The sequence below is a fragment of the Hemitrygon akajei genome, chromosome 12 (assembly GCF_048418815.1).
Source record: "Hemitrygon akajei chromosome 12, sHemAka1.3, whole genome shotgun sequence".
Taxonomy (NCBI): Eukaryota; Metazoa; Chordata; class Chondrichthyes; order Myliobatiformes; family Dasyatidae; genus Hemitrygon; species Hemitrygon akajei.
In genome coordinates, this window is record NC_133135.1 from 83803713 (window position 1) to 83821545 (window position 17833).

Genomic DNA, 17833 nt, shown 5'->3' on the forward strand with positions numbered 1-17833 from the left:
GCTAAAGAAATTCCTCCTCATCTCTGTTCCTAAGGGACGTTGTAATCTGATGCTGTGTCCTCCTGTCCTTCACTCCCCCACAGTATGAAGTATCCTTTCCACATCGTCTTTATCTAGGCCTTTCAATATTTCATGAAGCCTGTCAAAACTGTTGTTACTATCCATTAGATCTCCCCTCATTCTTTTAAACTCTGAAGAACATAAAGTACTGCACCTCTTGTAATAAGGCAATCCAGCTGCCCTTGCAATCAGCCCAATGATCCTTCACTGTGCTCCCTCTCTGGCAAGTACATCCTTTCATAAGTTAACTGACCTAAACCAAACACAATTTTCCAGCTACCAAAGTCCAAAACTAGAAAGGTCAACCAAGAATTCATTGCAAGAGCCAGACCAAGGAAGAACAATAGTTCAAAGAAGGAGCAAAAGACTGTGCCAGCCTGTGGCAGTTCCAGTTGCACACCTGTGGGAGTGATGTCATCAAGGTGGAAAGAGTGCAAAGACGATTCAGAATGATGTTACTGGGACTGGAGGCCTTGATTTACAGTATAAGGAGAGTCTGGGTGGACTGGCGTTTTTCTCTCTGAACGGAGATCTTATAGAAACTTATAAAAGTCATCAGGGGATCTGAGAAGTAGGTTTTTCCCTCAGAGGGCACATGCAATGAACCAGCAAAGCAAATTGTAAAGTAAATGCAATTACAATATTTATAAGATATTTGGAGAGGGTGGAACAATTTAAAGAGATAAAGGCCAATGGCAAAGGCAGACAAATGGGCTAACTCAGGTTGGCAATTTGATCACCATGGACAAGATAAGATGAACATAAGAACTTAACATAAGAAATAGGAGCAGGAGTAGGCCATCTGGCCCATCAGGCCTGCTCCGCCATTCAATAAGATCATGGCTGATCTGACCATGGACTCAATTCCACCTACCTGCCTTTTCCCTATAATCCTTAATTCTCCTATTATATAAAAATATATCCTACCTTGTCTTAAATATATTTACTGAGGTAGTCTCCATTGCTTCATTGGGCAGAGAATTCCAAAGATTCACCACTCTTTGGGAAATGCAGATGCTCCTCATCTCTGTCCTAAATCTTCTCCCCCGAATCTTGAGGCTATGTCCCCTAGTTCTCATCTCACCTACCAATGGAAGCAACTTTCCTGCCTCTTTCTTATCTATCTCTTTCATAATTTTACATGTTTCTATAAGATTTCCACACATCCTTCTGAATTCCAGTGCGTACAGTCCCAGGCGACTCAATTTCTCCTTATAGTCTAATTCCTCATCTCTGGAATCAACCTGGTGAACCTCTGCACGGCCTCCAAAGCCAGTATATCCTTCCTCACATAAGGAGACCAGAACTGCGTGCAGTACTCCAGATGCAGCCTCACCAGTACCCTATACATTTGCAGCATAACCTCCCTGTTCTTAAATTCAATCCCTCTAGCAATGAAGGCTAACATTCCATTTGCCTTCTTGATAGCCTGCCGCACCTGCAAACCAACCTTTTGTGATTCGTGCACAAGCACTCCCAAGTCCCTCTGCACAGCAGCATGCTGCAATCTTTTAATATTCAAATAATAATCTGATCTTCCATTTTTCCTTCCAAAGTAGATGACCTCGCATTCACTAACATGGTACTCCATCTGCCAGACCCTTGTCCACTCACTTAACCTATCTATATCTCTCTGCAGATGCTCTATATCTTCTACACAATTCGCTTTTCCACTCAATTTAGTGTCATCAGCAAACTTAGATACACTACACTCAGTCCCCTCTTCCAGATTATTAATGTATATCATGAACAGTTGCAGGTGAACCAAACCCCTGCAGCACACCACTCACCACTGATTGCCAACCAGAGCAACACCCATGTATCCCAACTCTCTGCTTTCTATTGGTAAACTAATTCGCTATTCATGCATCCATCATCCCCAACTCTATGCATCCTTATCTTATGGATAAGTCTTTTATATGGCACCTTATCAAACACTTCTGGAAATCCAAGTAAATAACATCCATCTGTTCCCCTTTATCTACTGTGCTTGTTACATCCTCAATGAACTCCAGTGAGTTTGTCAAACAGGACCTGCCTTTGCTGAATCCATGCTGTGTCTGCCTGATGGATCCATTTCTTTTCAGAAGGGTTTCCATATTGTATAACTCTGAATCTATAAGCAGAAATAGATGCAGGATCAGATGTCAAACAATGTAAAAGATTTAATTTATTTACAAAAATCAAGAAGTCTTTTTGGAGCATAGTCAATGCTATAATGTAAGAAGCTGATTCATATTGGCTGTGCTTCCTTAAACAGCAATGTGAAAGCAGGTTGCTGCTTTCAGAATATTGATTGAGAATAGAGCATTGAATATTCAGGAAAACTCTTTCATTCATCTTCAGATGGTGCTGTGAAATCTTAAATTCCCACAAGAGACAGCAAATGGGCCCTCCATTTTGCCTCTTGCATAAAGTGCAGCATTTCCAACAGGGCATCATTCTCCCCGTACCACACATGCACCACAGCACACAAAGAAAAGCAGTTAAGTACTAAAATGGATCAAATAGCATGAAACAGCAACACTGGGATGAGTGAAAATTGAAATCAAACCAGTCCTGCAATACAGAAAAAAGATACAACACGAGAATAGAAAATGAAACACGTAAGGAGTGAAATATATATTGGTGTACAGCAATTAATACTATAGTATTTCAAGTGAAAGTAACACTGCAGCTAAAAAACACTGATTACACTAAAGGAGTGGAAATGTTGCAACAGTCAGTTTATAAACTTTGAGATTAATTACGATCAAGCAAATAGACAAAAGAGCAAATTATGCAACTTAGCTAATACCAAGACAAGACAAATTGTGCAGCATTTTTTTACCTAAACATTGGATACAATTTAGCAGTGCAGGTCAAAAGTAGAACCTGCTGGAAATGTTCAGCACATCAGGCAGCATCTAGCAGGAGTCCACAGACCCCTTGGTTAACGGTAGGAGTGCATTGCATAAAAATGGTTGGGAACCTCTAATCTAAGGAGAGAATTAATGTTTCAGGTTGATGCCCTTTAATCAGAACCAGTACTGTCCAGTTTTTATGAGATGTTTTGATGTGGAATATTAACTTTGACTTGCTGAATTTTTACAGCATTTTCCGTTTTATTTCAAAATTCCAGCATCGGTATTATTTAAATACACCCTGTTTTAATGACAACAAATGAATAGTAAATAATGCATTTATCAAGAAGAATAGTACTGGAAATAATGCAAATATGCACAAATATGAAACAGAGCAAACAAAACCACTCATTGGGTAACAGCCTATATGAAAAACGCACCGAAGTACAGGTGTTCCCCCCTTTTACAAAGGTAGAGCGTTCCTATGAAACTTTTCTTAAGCTGAACTGGCATAAAGCAAGGAACCATTAATTTATATGGGAAACATTTTCGTAAGAGTGAAAATCCTCTTTGTAATGTGAAAACAGGTTCTCAATGTACCGTAGGTCTTTTGTAAAAGCGAAGTGCTGTAAACCGAACATTCATAAAGTGGGGGACGCCTGTAGCATTATAATTAACAATGCAATATAAATAATACTAAAAGAGTGTAAATAGTTTAACTTCGTTCCCCACTGCATGAATCAATTGATGCTGGTTGATTTTAAACGTGAGTTTGACAAATTTCAGATATTCTATTGGGGAAGTCAATGAAAGGACTGTACAGGCTGCCCCCAATTTATAAGAGTGTTGTTTCTGACAACTGTTCATAATTCTGAACTGTTTGCAAGTTGGAAATGGACAACAGTGTGTGAGAGAGGATCACTGAAGCAGCTATGACGGAAGATTGAACGAGCATGGACGAGGAGACACCAGCCGTCTTCAATGACTAAGTGAACGAGTGAATGAGTCTGCCCAGTGTTCCTAGCTCTGCTCAGCTCTGTTCAGCTTGGGACTGGAGTCGGGGGGTGGGGGGGGGGGGTGGTGCTGTGAGAGAAGGTGCCACTAAATGTTTCATGCTCCCAGCACCCCTGCAGCAGTCCATGAATTAATTTACATTTGTTTTCTAAATGCCCATTTCTATGTAAGGAGTGTCCTTAAGTTGGGTGTTCCCTAACTGGGGGGGGGGGGGGTGGTGCAGGGGCAGGGGTTTTGGGTGCAGGGCCTGTCATGGGAATTAGATGACAGAACAACTGTGGTCTTGTTGAGTAGTCAAAGAGATTCTACATCTGCTTCTGTGTTCCTGGAATGCAGCGAACATTATAACAAATTATATTGTACAAGGCAGCAAAGTCAATGATAGGAACTAATGTATCTAGCAAATATGGTAGTGCAGCAATTAGAATAACACTATTACAGCACCAGCTACCTGGGCTCAATTTTGTCATTGTCTGTAAGGAGTTTGTATGTTCTCTCCGTAACCGAATGGGTTTCCTCCGAATGCTCCAATTTCCTCCCATTTTCCAAAGGTGTGGGGAGGGGGGTGTACTGTAGATTAATTGGTCATGTACTGTATGGATCTTTTTTTTAGAACAATGACTGGACATACTGGAGGCTGGAGGTTTGTCACAGATGCTAACAAACAGGTGAGTACAGGGCATTGTAACAGTGAAAGACACACTGAAGTTAAATTGAAAATAATGTGGGCTTCAGCAGGGAAAGATGACGAATTTGATAGTGCTAATGAAGGTTGGGAGTTGTATATTCAGAGGGTTGAACTGTATTGTGACATGAACATGAAGGAGAAAAAGAAAGCCCCTATACTTCTTAGCTTAATGGGCCAAGAACTTACAGTCTCTTATGCAACTTAGTAACCCCTGCAAAGCCAGCAAGCAAGGCGCTCGATGAAATTGTTACAATATTACAAAATCACTTCAGCTCTAAACCACTGGTAATAGCTGACAGATTTAGATTTTACAAAAGGATTCAGTCAAAAGATGAAAACCTTTCTGAATACATTGCAGAACTGTGCAAACTTTCCCAGTACTGTGACTTTAGAGATGAACTTTCTGATGCATTGAGGGATGGACTTGTATCTGGCACACATAGTCAAAGCACTTGAAAGAGGCTACTGTCCAAAAGAGACGTAACCTTAGAACAGGCATTGACCATTGCAATATCATTAGAGACTGCAGCAAAGGATGCAGCAGAACTATAGAAAAGGAGGTTAGAATGTGAAATGCACAAAATGTATCTGAATGATGCAAAAAGCCAAAAATGTTATCGATGTGGCAAACCCTCCCATGATGCAAATGACTGTTGGTTCAAGGATAAAGTCTGCAGAAAGAGTCACAAACAAGGTCACATAGAGTCTGTGCAAGACAGACAAAAAGCACAACCAAGTGAAAAGTCTCAAACACAAAGCTAAATAAATGCACAAAATTACTAAATGTAAAACAGAATCAGACAGCATAGAGTCTGACAAAGGTGAACTTTCATGCGTAGAACTGCATAGTATTACTGAAGCAGATCATAATATAATATGGATCACAGTAGGTGTGTCCAGTGTAAAATTGAAAATGGGGCTGGATAGGGGGTCGGCTTTGTTTATAATTCCAGAGGCTGACTACAACAGACTGGTTTCTAAGATATCATTAGAGAAGACTCAGTGATGCGAAAGAACTACACAGATGAAAAAGTGTCTGCCAAAGGCAAACTGAAAGTGAAGGTGACATACAGCGGCCAAACACAGTAGTTAGAATTTTATGTACTGAAAAGTGGAGGACCAGCAACTTTCAGATGTGGATGGTTGAGAAAAATCCAACTAGACTGGCACTCAGTCAAAGCTCTGGGTGTGGCATCAACAGGCAACTGCAGTCCAAACGGGAACATTAACCAGAGACTGGCACAGATGGTTAATGCTGATGAGAAAGTGTTTGAGAAGAGGATTGGTAAGCTCAAAGACATGAAGGCCATAATTGAACTGGATGAAACAGTAACATCATGATTCCATAAAGGGCATCTAGTTCCTTACGCACTATATCTTAATGTGGATGCTGAACTGCAGAGATAGATAGATAGATAGATAGATAGATAGATAGATAGATACTTTATTCATCCCCATGGGGAAATTCAACATTTTTTCCAATGTCCCATACACTTATTGTAGCAAAACTAATTACATACAATACTTAACTCAGTAAAAATGAGTAAATCAGTAAAAAAAGATGGAGGGGTCTGCAATTTCCTCCAAGGGTGAGTGGAGTGATTGGGCCATGCCTATTGTCCCAGTGATCAAGAAAGGGAAGGCCAGAGCCATTTACATATGTGTGGATTTCAAAGTGACCATCAACCCGGTGTTGCATACAGTGTTTTGAATAGAAGACATTTTTGCATCTTTGGCACACAGGGAGAAGTTTTCAAAGATTGAATTGTCTCCAGCCTATCTGCAAATGTTGATTAAGGAGTCAAGCAGGATGTTCCTCATAATCAACACTCAAAAGGGACAGTTCAGTATAATCGTCTCATCTTTGGCATCACATCAGCTCCAGCAATTTGGCAAAGAGCAATGGAGAAAGTGCTGCATGATATCCCAGAAACTCCTTAATGTTACCTTAATGACATCATTGTGATAGGCAAAAATGATGAAGAACATCTCTTGAAACTTGGTAAAGTGCATACCAGGTTGACTGAGTGTGGTCTATGTGCAAAGAGAGAGATCTATGAGTTTTTCAAGAAAGAAATCTCATATTATGGACATGTCATTGACAAGCATGGCTTACATACATCACAAGAGAAGACTGAAACTGTGCTACAGGTACCCAAACTGGAAAATGTGTCACAACTGAGATCATACTTCAGCCTTATAAAATACTACCACTGGTTTCTCCCAAACATTGAAGAGATTTGCCTGGAGCTATGTGTGATGGCTGGGGATAGATAAATAGATTGAAGGCTTGACCAAAAGCTGTTCAGGATACCAAAGAGTTCAAAATGCACCCCTACAGGCACCGTTACCCCTGTGGGAGTGACTGCCTTCACCATGGCAAAGAATACATATTGACTTTGCTGGGCCATTCATGGACTCCATGTTTCTGATTGCTGGGGATGCTCATTCAAAGTGGCCAGAGGTTATACAGTGGCATGCAAAAGTTTGGGCACCCCTGGTCAAAATTTCTGTCACTGTGAATAGCTAAGTGAGTAAAAGGCATAACATTAAAGATGACACATTTCTTTAATATTTGAAGCAAGATTACTTTTTCACTTCCATCTTTTACAGTTTCAAAATAACAAAAAAGGAAAAGGGCATGAAACAAAGTTTGGGCACCCTGCATTGTCAGTACTTAGTAACACCCCCCTTTGGCAAGTATCACAGATTGTAAATGCTTTCTGTAGCCAGCTAAGAGTCTTTCAATTCTTGTTTGGGGGATTTTTGCCCCTTTTCCTTGCAAAAGGCTTTGAGTTCTGAGAGATTCTTGGGCCATCTTGCATGCACTGTTCTTTTGAGGTCTATCCACAGATTTCCGATGATGTTTGTGTCAGGGGACTGTGAGGGCCATGGCAAAACCTCCAGCTTGCGCCTGTTGAGGTAGTCCATTGTGGATTTTGAGGTGTGTTTAGGATCATTATCCTGTAGTAGAAGCCATCCTCTTTTCATCTTCAGCTTTTTTACAGATGGTGTGATGTTTGCTTCCAGAATTTGCTGGTATTTAATTGAATTCATTCTTCCCTCTACCAGTGAAATGTTCCCCATGCCATTGGCTGCAACACAAGCCCAAAGCATGATTGATGCACCCCCGTGCTTAACAGTTGGAGAGGTGTTCTTTTCATGAAATTTTGCACCCTTTTTTCTCCAAACATACCTTTGCTCATTGCAGCCAAAAAGTTTCATTTTAACTTTATCAGTCCATAGGACTTGTTTCCAGAATACATCAGGCTTGTTTAAATGTTCCTTTGAAAACTTCTGATGCTGAATTTTGTGGTGAGGGCACAAGAAACGTTTTCATCTGATGACTCTTCCAGGAAGGTCATATTTGTGCAGATGTCGCTGCACAGTAGAACAGTGCAACACTACTCCAGAGTCTGCTAAATCTTCCTGAAGATCTTTGCAGTCAAATGGGGGTTTTGATTTGCCTTTCTAGCAATCCTACAAGCAGTTCCCTCAAAAGTTTTCTTTGTCTTCCAGACCTCAACTTGACCTCCACCATTCCTGTTAACTGCTATTTCTTAGTAACATTATGAACTGAGGACACAGCTACCAGTACCTGAAAACGGTTTGCTATCTTCTTATAGCCTTCTCCTGCTTTGTGGGCATCATTTATTTTAATTTTCAGAGTGCTAGGCAGCTGTTTAGAGGAGCCCATGGCTGCTGATTGTTGGGACAAGGTTTGAGGAATCAGGATATTTATAAAGCTTTGAAACTTGCATCACCTGGCCTTTCCTATGAACAAGCCATATCCACCTCCAATTCTCGCTCTCCATTAGGTGGTCTATAAGGTGGTCCTTCTCCCCTACATCTTCGGTCTGAGTGCTCCCCTTCTCTGTCACCTGTCTATCCTCCCTCACACACTGTCTACTAGCTTTCTCTATTTGTGAACTAACCTCCTCTCTCCTAGTCTCTTAAATTTGATTCCCATTCCCCAACCATTCTAGTTTAACGTCTCCCCAGTAGCCTTCGCAAATCTCCCTGCCAGGATATTGGTCCCCCTGGGATTCAAGTGCAATCCGTCCTTTTTGTACAGGTCACACCTGCCCCAGAAGAGGTCCCAATGATCCAGAAATCTGAATCCCTGTCCCCTGCTCCAATCTCTCAGCCACACATTTATCCTCCACCTCATTCTATTCCTATTCTCACTGTCAAGTGGCACAGCCAGTAATCCTGAGATTACTACCTTTGAGGTCCTGCCTAACTTCCTTCCTAACTCCCTGTAGTCTTCTTTCAAGAGCCTTACAAAAGATTTTGAGGATCATTGGAAAGACAGATGCACTAAAACTGGCTTTTGGGAGAAGGCCAATGTGAACAGCATCTCCACCACAATAAAGCAATACCAACTTTTGTCATGTGTATGCCTAACTTGTGTCTCCCTAAACAGATCCCTTATTCCCAGTTGAAGGAAGGTCAGTGACTCCCTTGTGAGCAAAGGAAATTCTTCAAAGATAACATCAAAATCAGGTTGAAGAAATTCAACATTATATCTAAAACAGGAAGATATCACACTCAATTGATACACCTGCAGGAAATCTGTCCAAGATGGAGCTGTATTAAATGAGAATGCTCCCCATTGTGCCTCAGAGAACAAGTGTCAGCTGCAAAAGGAGAGTCTGAACAACCTAAAGACTGAATGACTAACTACAGCCACCACTTACTCTTACCCACACTGCCCCAGAATATGTGGATCCTGGACTGACCTCTGCAGCCACCTGAGGACCCACCATTAGACCACCCCTTAAGAAAACATTACACTCAACTCGAGTGTATGCACTACCACTACTAGTTGTCAAGGCTTGAGCAGATGGGTTAAATATTCGGAGGTGCTTAGAAGGGAGATGAGTAAGTTTGTTAAAGAGGTCTACTGAGGCCAGTTTTCAGTGACAGACCCTATGGACAACACAGTGGCTGAGTAAGTAAAGCTCCTGCCTCACAGCCTTGCATCTCCAGTGACCTTGATTCAATCCTAACTTATACCACTCCACATGTGGAGTGTAAACATTCTCCCCGTGACTATGAGAGTTTCCTTCGAGTGCTCCAGTTTCCTTCCATATCCCAAAGACATGTGGGTTGTTAGGTTCATAGGCAACTGTCAATTTCTCCCAGAGAATTGGTAAGTGGTAAAATCCAATGAAATTGATGGGCATTAAGAGGGTTGTGAATATATTCTGTGGAAAATCAGTTGGAGAATATTTATTCATTTATTTATTTATTGAGATTCAACACAGAATAGGCTCTTTCAGCCCTTTGAGCCAAGCTTCACAGCAACCCCCGATATAACCCTAGCCTAATCATGGGACAATTTACAATGTCCAATTAACCTACCAAACAGTAAGTCTTTGGACTGTGGCAGGAAACCAGACTACCTAAATGAAACCCACACAGTCACAGGGAGAATGTACAAACTCCTTATAGACAGCGGCAAGAATGAGCTGGTATAGACTTATTGGGTGAATGGCCTGAATTTATGCCGTAGGAAATATGGAATAAGGGGCTGCTCCTGTATCTCCTTCCAGTAATATTCATACAATCCTCACCAGTGCTGTGAAGATTGACATTTGCATGAATAGTCCATACCATCCAATTTCACAACAAGCAAGTACAGCAAAAGTAACAAGAAAGTAACGTAAGTGTAAATAAATTGCATCACTGCAACAGCATTGAAGTAAAACCTGGTGCAACACTACATTTAGTGTAATGTGCCTGAAATCCCAACACTGCCAGAACTGAAATATAACAAATAAAAGCAGCTCACTGACTGCACAAAGATAACAAATGTATATAGCTAGGATGCCTAAGAATTTTGCACAGTACTGTATTTGTCAGCATGGAGCGGAGAGCGAGTCTGTAAACCTGGTGGGAGGAAAGGCTGCTGGGAATGGTGATGGTGGAGTGCCGTGGGAGAGGTGTGGAAGAGGTGGCAGAGAAGCGAGAAGGATTGTCAGGGGTAGGGGATCGCGTGGGTGCAGACACACCCAGCCCTGAGACACCAGGCAAGATCATTTGATTCCAAACAATTGGATAATTGATCATTTCAGAATATCTTTCTGGTGCTTCCTGCTCCCTCCCCTCTCCCTTTTCCTTTTCCAAACCACGATTCTCCTCTCCCTGACCTCCTCCCCACATCAGCGACTGATAATCAGAATCAGGTTTATCATTACTCATATTTGACATGTACTTTTTTTGTGACAGCTGTACAGTGCAATACATAAAATTACTACAATACTGTGCAAAAGTCTTAGGCACCCTAACCCTGTATATATGTGCCTAAGACTTTTGCACAGTACTGACTGCATGTGTTCTTTGTTTCACGGAATCCTGGTTAACCCCTTCTGTACCGGATGCAACGATTCAGATTGACGGGTTTACTATACCAGGCCAGTGTCAATCAGGCTTTAGATTATCTGAGTAATGGGATTAACATGCATGAAACAGCGTAAGCTAATGCCTTCACCATCGTTTTGGGAGATTGTAACCAGGCCAGTCAGAAAAAAATCACTAAGCAACTACCATCAACAGATCTCTTGCAATACCAGACGAAACAACACACTGGACCATTTCTACACCACCATCAAGAATGTCTACCATGATATTCCATGACCTCACTTTGAGAAGTCTGATCACCTAGCTGTACTTCTACTCCCTGAGCATAGGCAGAGATTGAAGTCTGCAGCAACAGCAGCGAGGACCAAAAAGGTATGGACAAGGGAAACACAAGAATGTCAACAGGACTGCTTCAAATCGGTGGACTGGACTGCATTCAGGGATTCATGTTCGAATTTGGATGAGTATGCTGCAGTTGTTACCAACTTCATTAAGACCTGTATGGATGAGTGTGTGCCCACAGAGACTTACTGTACATTTCCAAACCAAAAGTCGTGGATGAATCAAGAGGTACGTCATCTGCTGAAGGCTAGATTGTGTCATTCAAATCTGGCAACCCAAGCATGAACCAGAAAATCAAGTATGATTTGTGGAGCAAACACGAGGAAATCTGCAGATGCTGTAAATTCAAACAACACACACAAAATGCTGGTGGAACACATCAGGCCAGGCAGTATCTATAGGGAGAAGCACTGTCAACAGCACTTCTCCCTATAGATGCTGCCTGGCCTGCTGTATTCCACCAGCATTTTGTGTGTATGATTTGTGGAGGGATATTTCAAGGGCAAAGAGACAATTTTAAATGAGGTTGGAGGTGACATCGGATGCATGACAACTCTGGCAGGGTCTACAAGACATTACTTCCTACAAAGCAAAACCCAATAGCATGAATGGCAGCGATGCTTCACTACCAGATGAACTCAATGCCTTCTATGCACGGTTTGAAAGGGAGAACACAACTACAGCTCTAAAGTTGCACCTGTTGACCCTGTGATCTCTGTCTGAGAGGCCAATGTTAGACTCTTTAAAGGCAGTGAACCCTCGCAAGGTGGAAGATCCCGATGGAGTACTCTAGAGTAAGGAGTAAGGCTCTGAAAACCTGTGCCAACCAACTAGCGAGAGTATTCAAAGACATTTTCAATCTCTCACTGCTATGGGTGGAAGTTCCTACTTGATTCAAAAAGGCAACAATTATACCAGTGCCTAAGAAGAATTATGTGGGCTGACTTAATGACTATCACCCAGTAGCACTCACATCAACAGTGATGAAATGCTTTGAGAGGTTGGTCATGACTAGACTGAACTCCTGCCTCAGCAAGGACATGGACCCACTGCAATTTGCCTATCACCACAATAGGTCAACGACAGATACAATTTCAATGGCTCTCCACACAGCTTGAGACCACCTGGACAACACAAACACCTACATCAGGATGCTGTTCATCAACTATAGCTCAGCATTTAATACCATCATTCCCACAATCTTGACTGAGAAGTTGTAAAACCTGGGCCTCTGTACTTCCCTCTGCAACTGGATCCTGAACTTCCTAAGCGGAAGACCACAGTCTGAGTGGATTAATGATAACATATCCTCCTCGCTGATGATCAACACTGGTGCACCTCAGGGGTGTGTGCTTAGCCCACTGCTCCACTCTCTGTATGCACATGCCTGTGTGGCTCGGCATAAATCTACAAATTTCCATTTTTAGTAAAATCTCAGGTGGTGACGGGTGGGTGTACAGGAGTGAGATATGCCAACTAGTGGAGTGGTGTCACAGCAACAACCTGGCACTCAAGGTCAGTAAGATGAAAGAGCTGATTGTGGACTTCATGAAGGGTAAGACGAAGGAACACATACCAATCCTCATAGAGGGATCAGAAGTGGAGAGAGTGAGCAGTTTCAAGTTCCTGGGCCTCTAGCTCTTTGAGGATCTAACCTGGTCCCAACATATCGATGTAGTTATAAAGAAGGTAAGACAGCGGCTATAATTTATTAGGATGAAGAGATCTGGCATGTCAATAAATACACTCAAAAACTTCTATAGTTGTACCATGGAGAGCATTCTGACAGGCTGCATCACTGTCTAGTATCAGAGGGGCTACTACACAGGACCAAAAGAAGCTGCAGAAGGTTATAACTCCAGTCAGCTCCATCTTGGGCACTAGCCTACAAAGTACCCAGGACATCTTTAGGGAGCAGTGTCTCATAAAGTCAGTATCCATTATTAAATACCTCCAGCACCCAGGACATGCTCTTTTCTCACTGTTACCATCAGGTAGGAGGTACAGAAGCCTGAAGGCACACACTCAGTGATTCAGGTACAGCTTCTTTCCCTCTACCATCCGATTCCTAAGTGGACATTGAATCTTTGGACACTACCTCACTTTTTTTTAATATACGGTATTTCAGTTTTTACAGTTTTTAAAAATCTATTTAATATACATGTAATGCATTCACGACCGGCTGGTGTATGTCTAGGGGAGGATTCATCCACCCACCAAACCACGCCTCCCGTATACGTGGATGCTGTGAAATACACACTAATACAAACTCGCACACACAATATCAAGTGCACACCAGGTTCTTTTACAGAATACACTTTATAAATCTTACTAAAACTAAGTGATTAATAATGATTAATAACACACTCTCTCCCTATCAACAAAAGTCATGCCCTCATGACACTAACAGAGTTCCCCAATGCTTCTTGCAAAACACAAAACCCAACCCAGGTGCAGAAAGCAGTGACATAACTGCCCAGGGCGGTAGAGATCACATTCAGTTCTCCTGGCACTGCATATGTCAACCGCTCCGAAGGGGGAATACTTCTTTGAGACCTCCATACCCCCTCTGCCAAACCTTCTGCCTCAGACACCATGGGGGACACCCCAGGTCTACCTGTTGGATCCTCACCCTCTTCCTCACTGGGATCCCTCTTCACCTGAGAGCCCTCTGTCTTGTGTTCCGGTTCCCCCCTCTCTCCCCCCAATGCCGGCTGCATCTCAGTCTGCCCCTCAACACCCTCCCTCCTCTCACCTAACTCAGTAGGGGAAGGGCCAGGGGCCTCTTCTTCCGGTACTAGGCAATTAATGAACGGAAACAGGGGCCACACATCTGAATTGTTGTCTTCCGAATCGGTATCCCTTTCCGGGCTGCAGACCGGTCCCATCTCTTCCGCAGTGGGCTCTTTCTTTGTCCTGCGCGCTCGCAGAGTCCTCGTACTAGGCGTAACCTCCCACTCGGGCTCTTTATCCACCTGCACTGCTTGACCCAGGGGCAGCAAGAGGTTCCGATGGAGTACCTTGACAGGCCCCTTCCCATCCGGTAAACAGGTAGATTCGGCATCTGGCTCTCTACCACATAGGGGGTGGCTGCCCATTGATCCATCAACTTGTGCTTATCGGGTAGTCCTAAATTCCGTATAAGAACCCGGTTGCCTGGCAACAATTGCGAGGTCTTCACACCTTTGTCCTCCGGGAGCGTGTGGAGGCCCCACAGCCACGCCTCCCCCTGGACGCTGACCGTCACTGGCAGTTCCAACATCCTGACGTCAGCACTTGTACGAACCAATACCCAGCTTGCCTCCAGCGCTTTACCGCACCTACGTGCCATGAGTTCTATTGGCCCCATACCTTTGACCAAACTCAACCCCCGCACTAACGCACCATCCAAAATGTGAAAATCCACCCTGCTTACCACACACGCATAATTCACCGGTACATCCTCTAAATTGCACCAGTTTACAATCTTATCTCTATCCATCTCTGCACTACTGGACGTGCGTGATTTACACAGCTACAGAAAATGCAATCCCAGACGAGCCCCCACAAATGTTATGCTTACGTGACCGGCTGGTGTATGTCTAGGGGAAGATTCGTCCAACCGCCAAACCACGCCTCCTGTATACGTGGATGCTGTGAAATACACACTAATACAAACTCGCACACACAATATCAAGTGCACACTAGGTACATTTACAGAATACACTTTATAAATCTTACTAAGACTAAGTGACTAATAACAATACAATATATATATGAAGGGAAAGAAAATACAGAAAAGGCGCCAAAACTTATCAGAGTTCAGACAATTAGTGCACATCGTTGGATATCAACCATCAATTCTTCCGACCACTTTCCGATCTTCTCCGACCTCCACGACCTGCGCAGCTGGGACCACCCTCAGTGATCAACCAGCTGTGCCACACCCGTCCGCCTTCCTCATGGTCTCCTTCCCGACTCCCCAGAAAACCCGCGCAATCACAGCTCACAAACCCACAAGAGAAAATAACATCTAACCCAATTGGTTAACAAAAGAAAACAATCCCCATTATCAGTAACTTTAACCTAAACAAGCTTCTCACCATTTAGCATAACAAAGAAGCATTTTTACTGTTAACAAACAAAGAAGCCATTTTGATTAGTATTTGCAATACACACGTAATTGATTTGTTTATTTATTATTATTATCTTAATTTTATTTACTATTATTTTTTTCTCTGCTAGATTATGTATTGCATTGAACTGCTGCTGCTAAGTTAACAAATTTCATGTCACATGCCGGTGATAATAAACCTGAATCTGATTCTGAACATTTGGAACAAAGCACACAAACTAGCATACATAGCAGGACACAAAATATAGACAGATGGCTAGATATTTTATTGATTCCAAAGAAAATGACAGTGTCACTGTAGCATTACAAGTGCATATATATACAAATAGTAGAAGAAATATAAGAAGGAATAAAAAATAAGTTAGCTCAAACAGTCCAACAGGAGGGAGTCACTACTTCCTCGGCTATAGGTTGAATCACTATAGAGCCTAATGGCCAAGGGTTAGAATGACCTCATATGGCACTCTTTGGAGTAACGCATTTGTCTTAGTCTATTACTAACAGTGCTTCTCTGTTCAGCTAAGGTAACATACAGAGGGTGAGAAACATTGTCCAGAATTGCTAGGATGTTCCTTAGGGTCCTTTGTTCTACCGCAGTCTCCAGTATGTCCAGTTTGACTCCTGTAACAAAGCCAGCCTTTCTAATCAATTTATTGAGCCTGTTGGCATCACCCATGTTGATGCCATTGCCCCAGCACACCGCCACATAGAGGACTATATTGACGATAGAGCATGTACTGGAGAGGCCTGCATACAACAAAGGACCTCAGTCTTCTCAAGAAGTAGAAGTGACCCTGGCCCTTCTTGAAAACAGCTTCTGTGTTGGTGCTCCACTCAAGTCTGTCATCCAGGTGCATTTCCAGGTACTTGTAGGTTCTCACCACATCCACATCCTCACCATCAATAGTAACAGGGAGCAATGCAGGCTTAGTCTTCCTAAAATTCATCACCATCTCCTTTGTGCAAATGCAATACTCAGTTTTGCATCAATATAAATAATGCTCAAATTTTGAAGTATATATTTATAACCAAAATATGTATTTGTCACCATATACTACCTTACGATTCATTTTCTTGCAGGCATTTGCAGTAGAACAGCAAAATACAACAGAATCAATTAAAAACTACACATAAACTAAGACTGACAAACAACCAATGTACAAAATGAAGAGAAGCTATGCAAATGAAAAAAATAAGTAAATAATACTGTCAACATGAGTCCTGGAAAGTGAGTCCATAGGTAATGGAATCAGTTTAGATTTGAAGTGAGTGAAATTATCCACGCTGGTTCAGGAGCCTGAACCATAGGGTCATAATTGTTCCTGAACCTGGTGGTGTGGGACCTAAGGCTTCTGTGCCACCTGCCTGATGGCAGCAGCAAGAAGAGAGCATGGTCTAGATCGTGGGGGTCCTTGATGATGCAGCACAAGACATATTGAAGCATGGTAATTCATGACCTGTAACACAATCAAGATAAGAGTAGTTTAGTAACAGTTAAGCAACACCAAAAATATTGCAACAGACAGCATCACAGCAGCTTATTATTGGGGGAAATACTGAACTGGCAATAGACAGCAGAGATTACCACAGTGATACAGATAAACTGCACAGCAGTTGGTGCAATGATGAATCTAATTGTACTAAACAGTACAATAATGCCATATAGGAAATACACAAAATTAACACAATTCACTGTCTATTACCATCAATAGAGCATGTACAAATTTAATAGCAAATGGTAAACACAAATGTAACTGAAGCAAGTAATTTAACAGCAAAGAGAAGTTGATATACACAAATGCAAAGAACTTTACAACCAAAAAAAAAACACTACAGCTGCAATAAAACTATGTCAGATTACTGTAAAAGCAAATAGAAGCTTTCACAAATGCCTGTGGCCCTGATTTATCAGCACAACTATTACCAGACTAGCATAAAGTAAAGCAGTCTATGTACAGCAGAGAATTAGAAAAGGTATTGCAATAGCACCCAGGGCCTCTCAGAAAATACCAGTGCAAGAAATGAGCACAAGAAGCAATGGAAGAGCAAAACAAAGAAATATTGGAATTGCAGTTACAATGTAGTATTTAGTATAAAAGGAAATATTATAGAAAGTGCTGTTAAAACTGAGCTAATGAATACAGTTTACTGTAATCCACTGCTAATCATGGATTTGCTTACTTCATACACCGGTGGGGGAGGGGTTGCTCTCTTCAGTTACCTGATGAGGTAACCGTAGCCTTTGGTCAGGGGCAGATGTCGTCAGGTGGTGCCCAACCTTCATCGAGTGACTCGACCCTTAACTACTGCACTCTCCAGCTGGCGGGTCGGCAGTGGTGGTCAAGTCACTGCCCATCTGCTCCTGATTTGTAGATCATGTCCTCTCACCTGCTCCATATCCAGTAA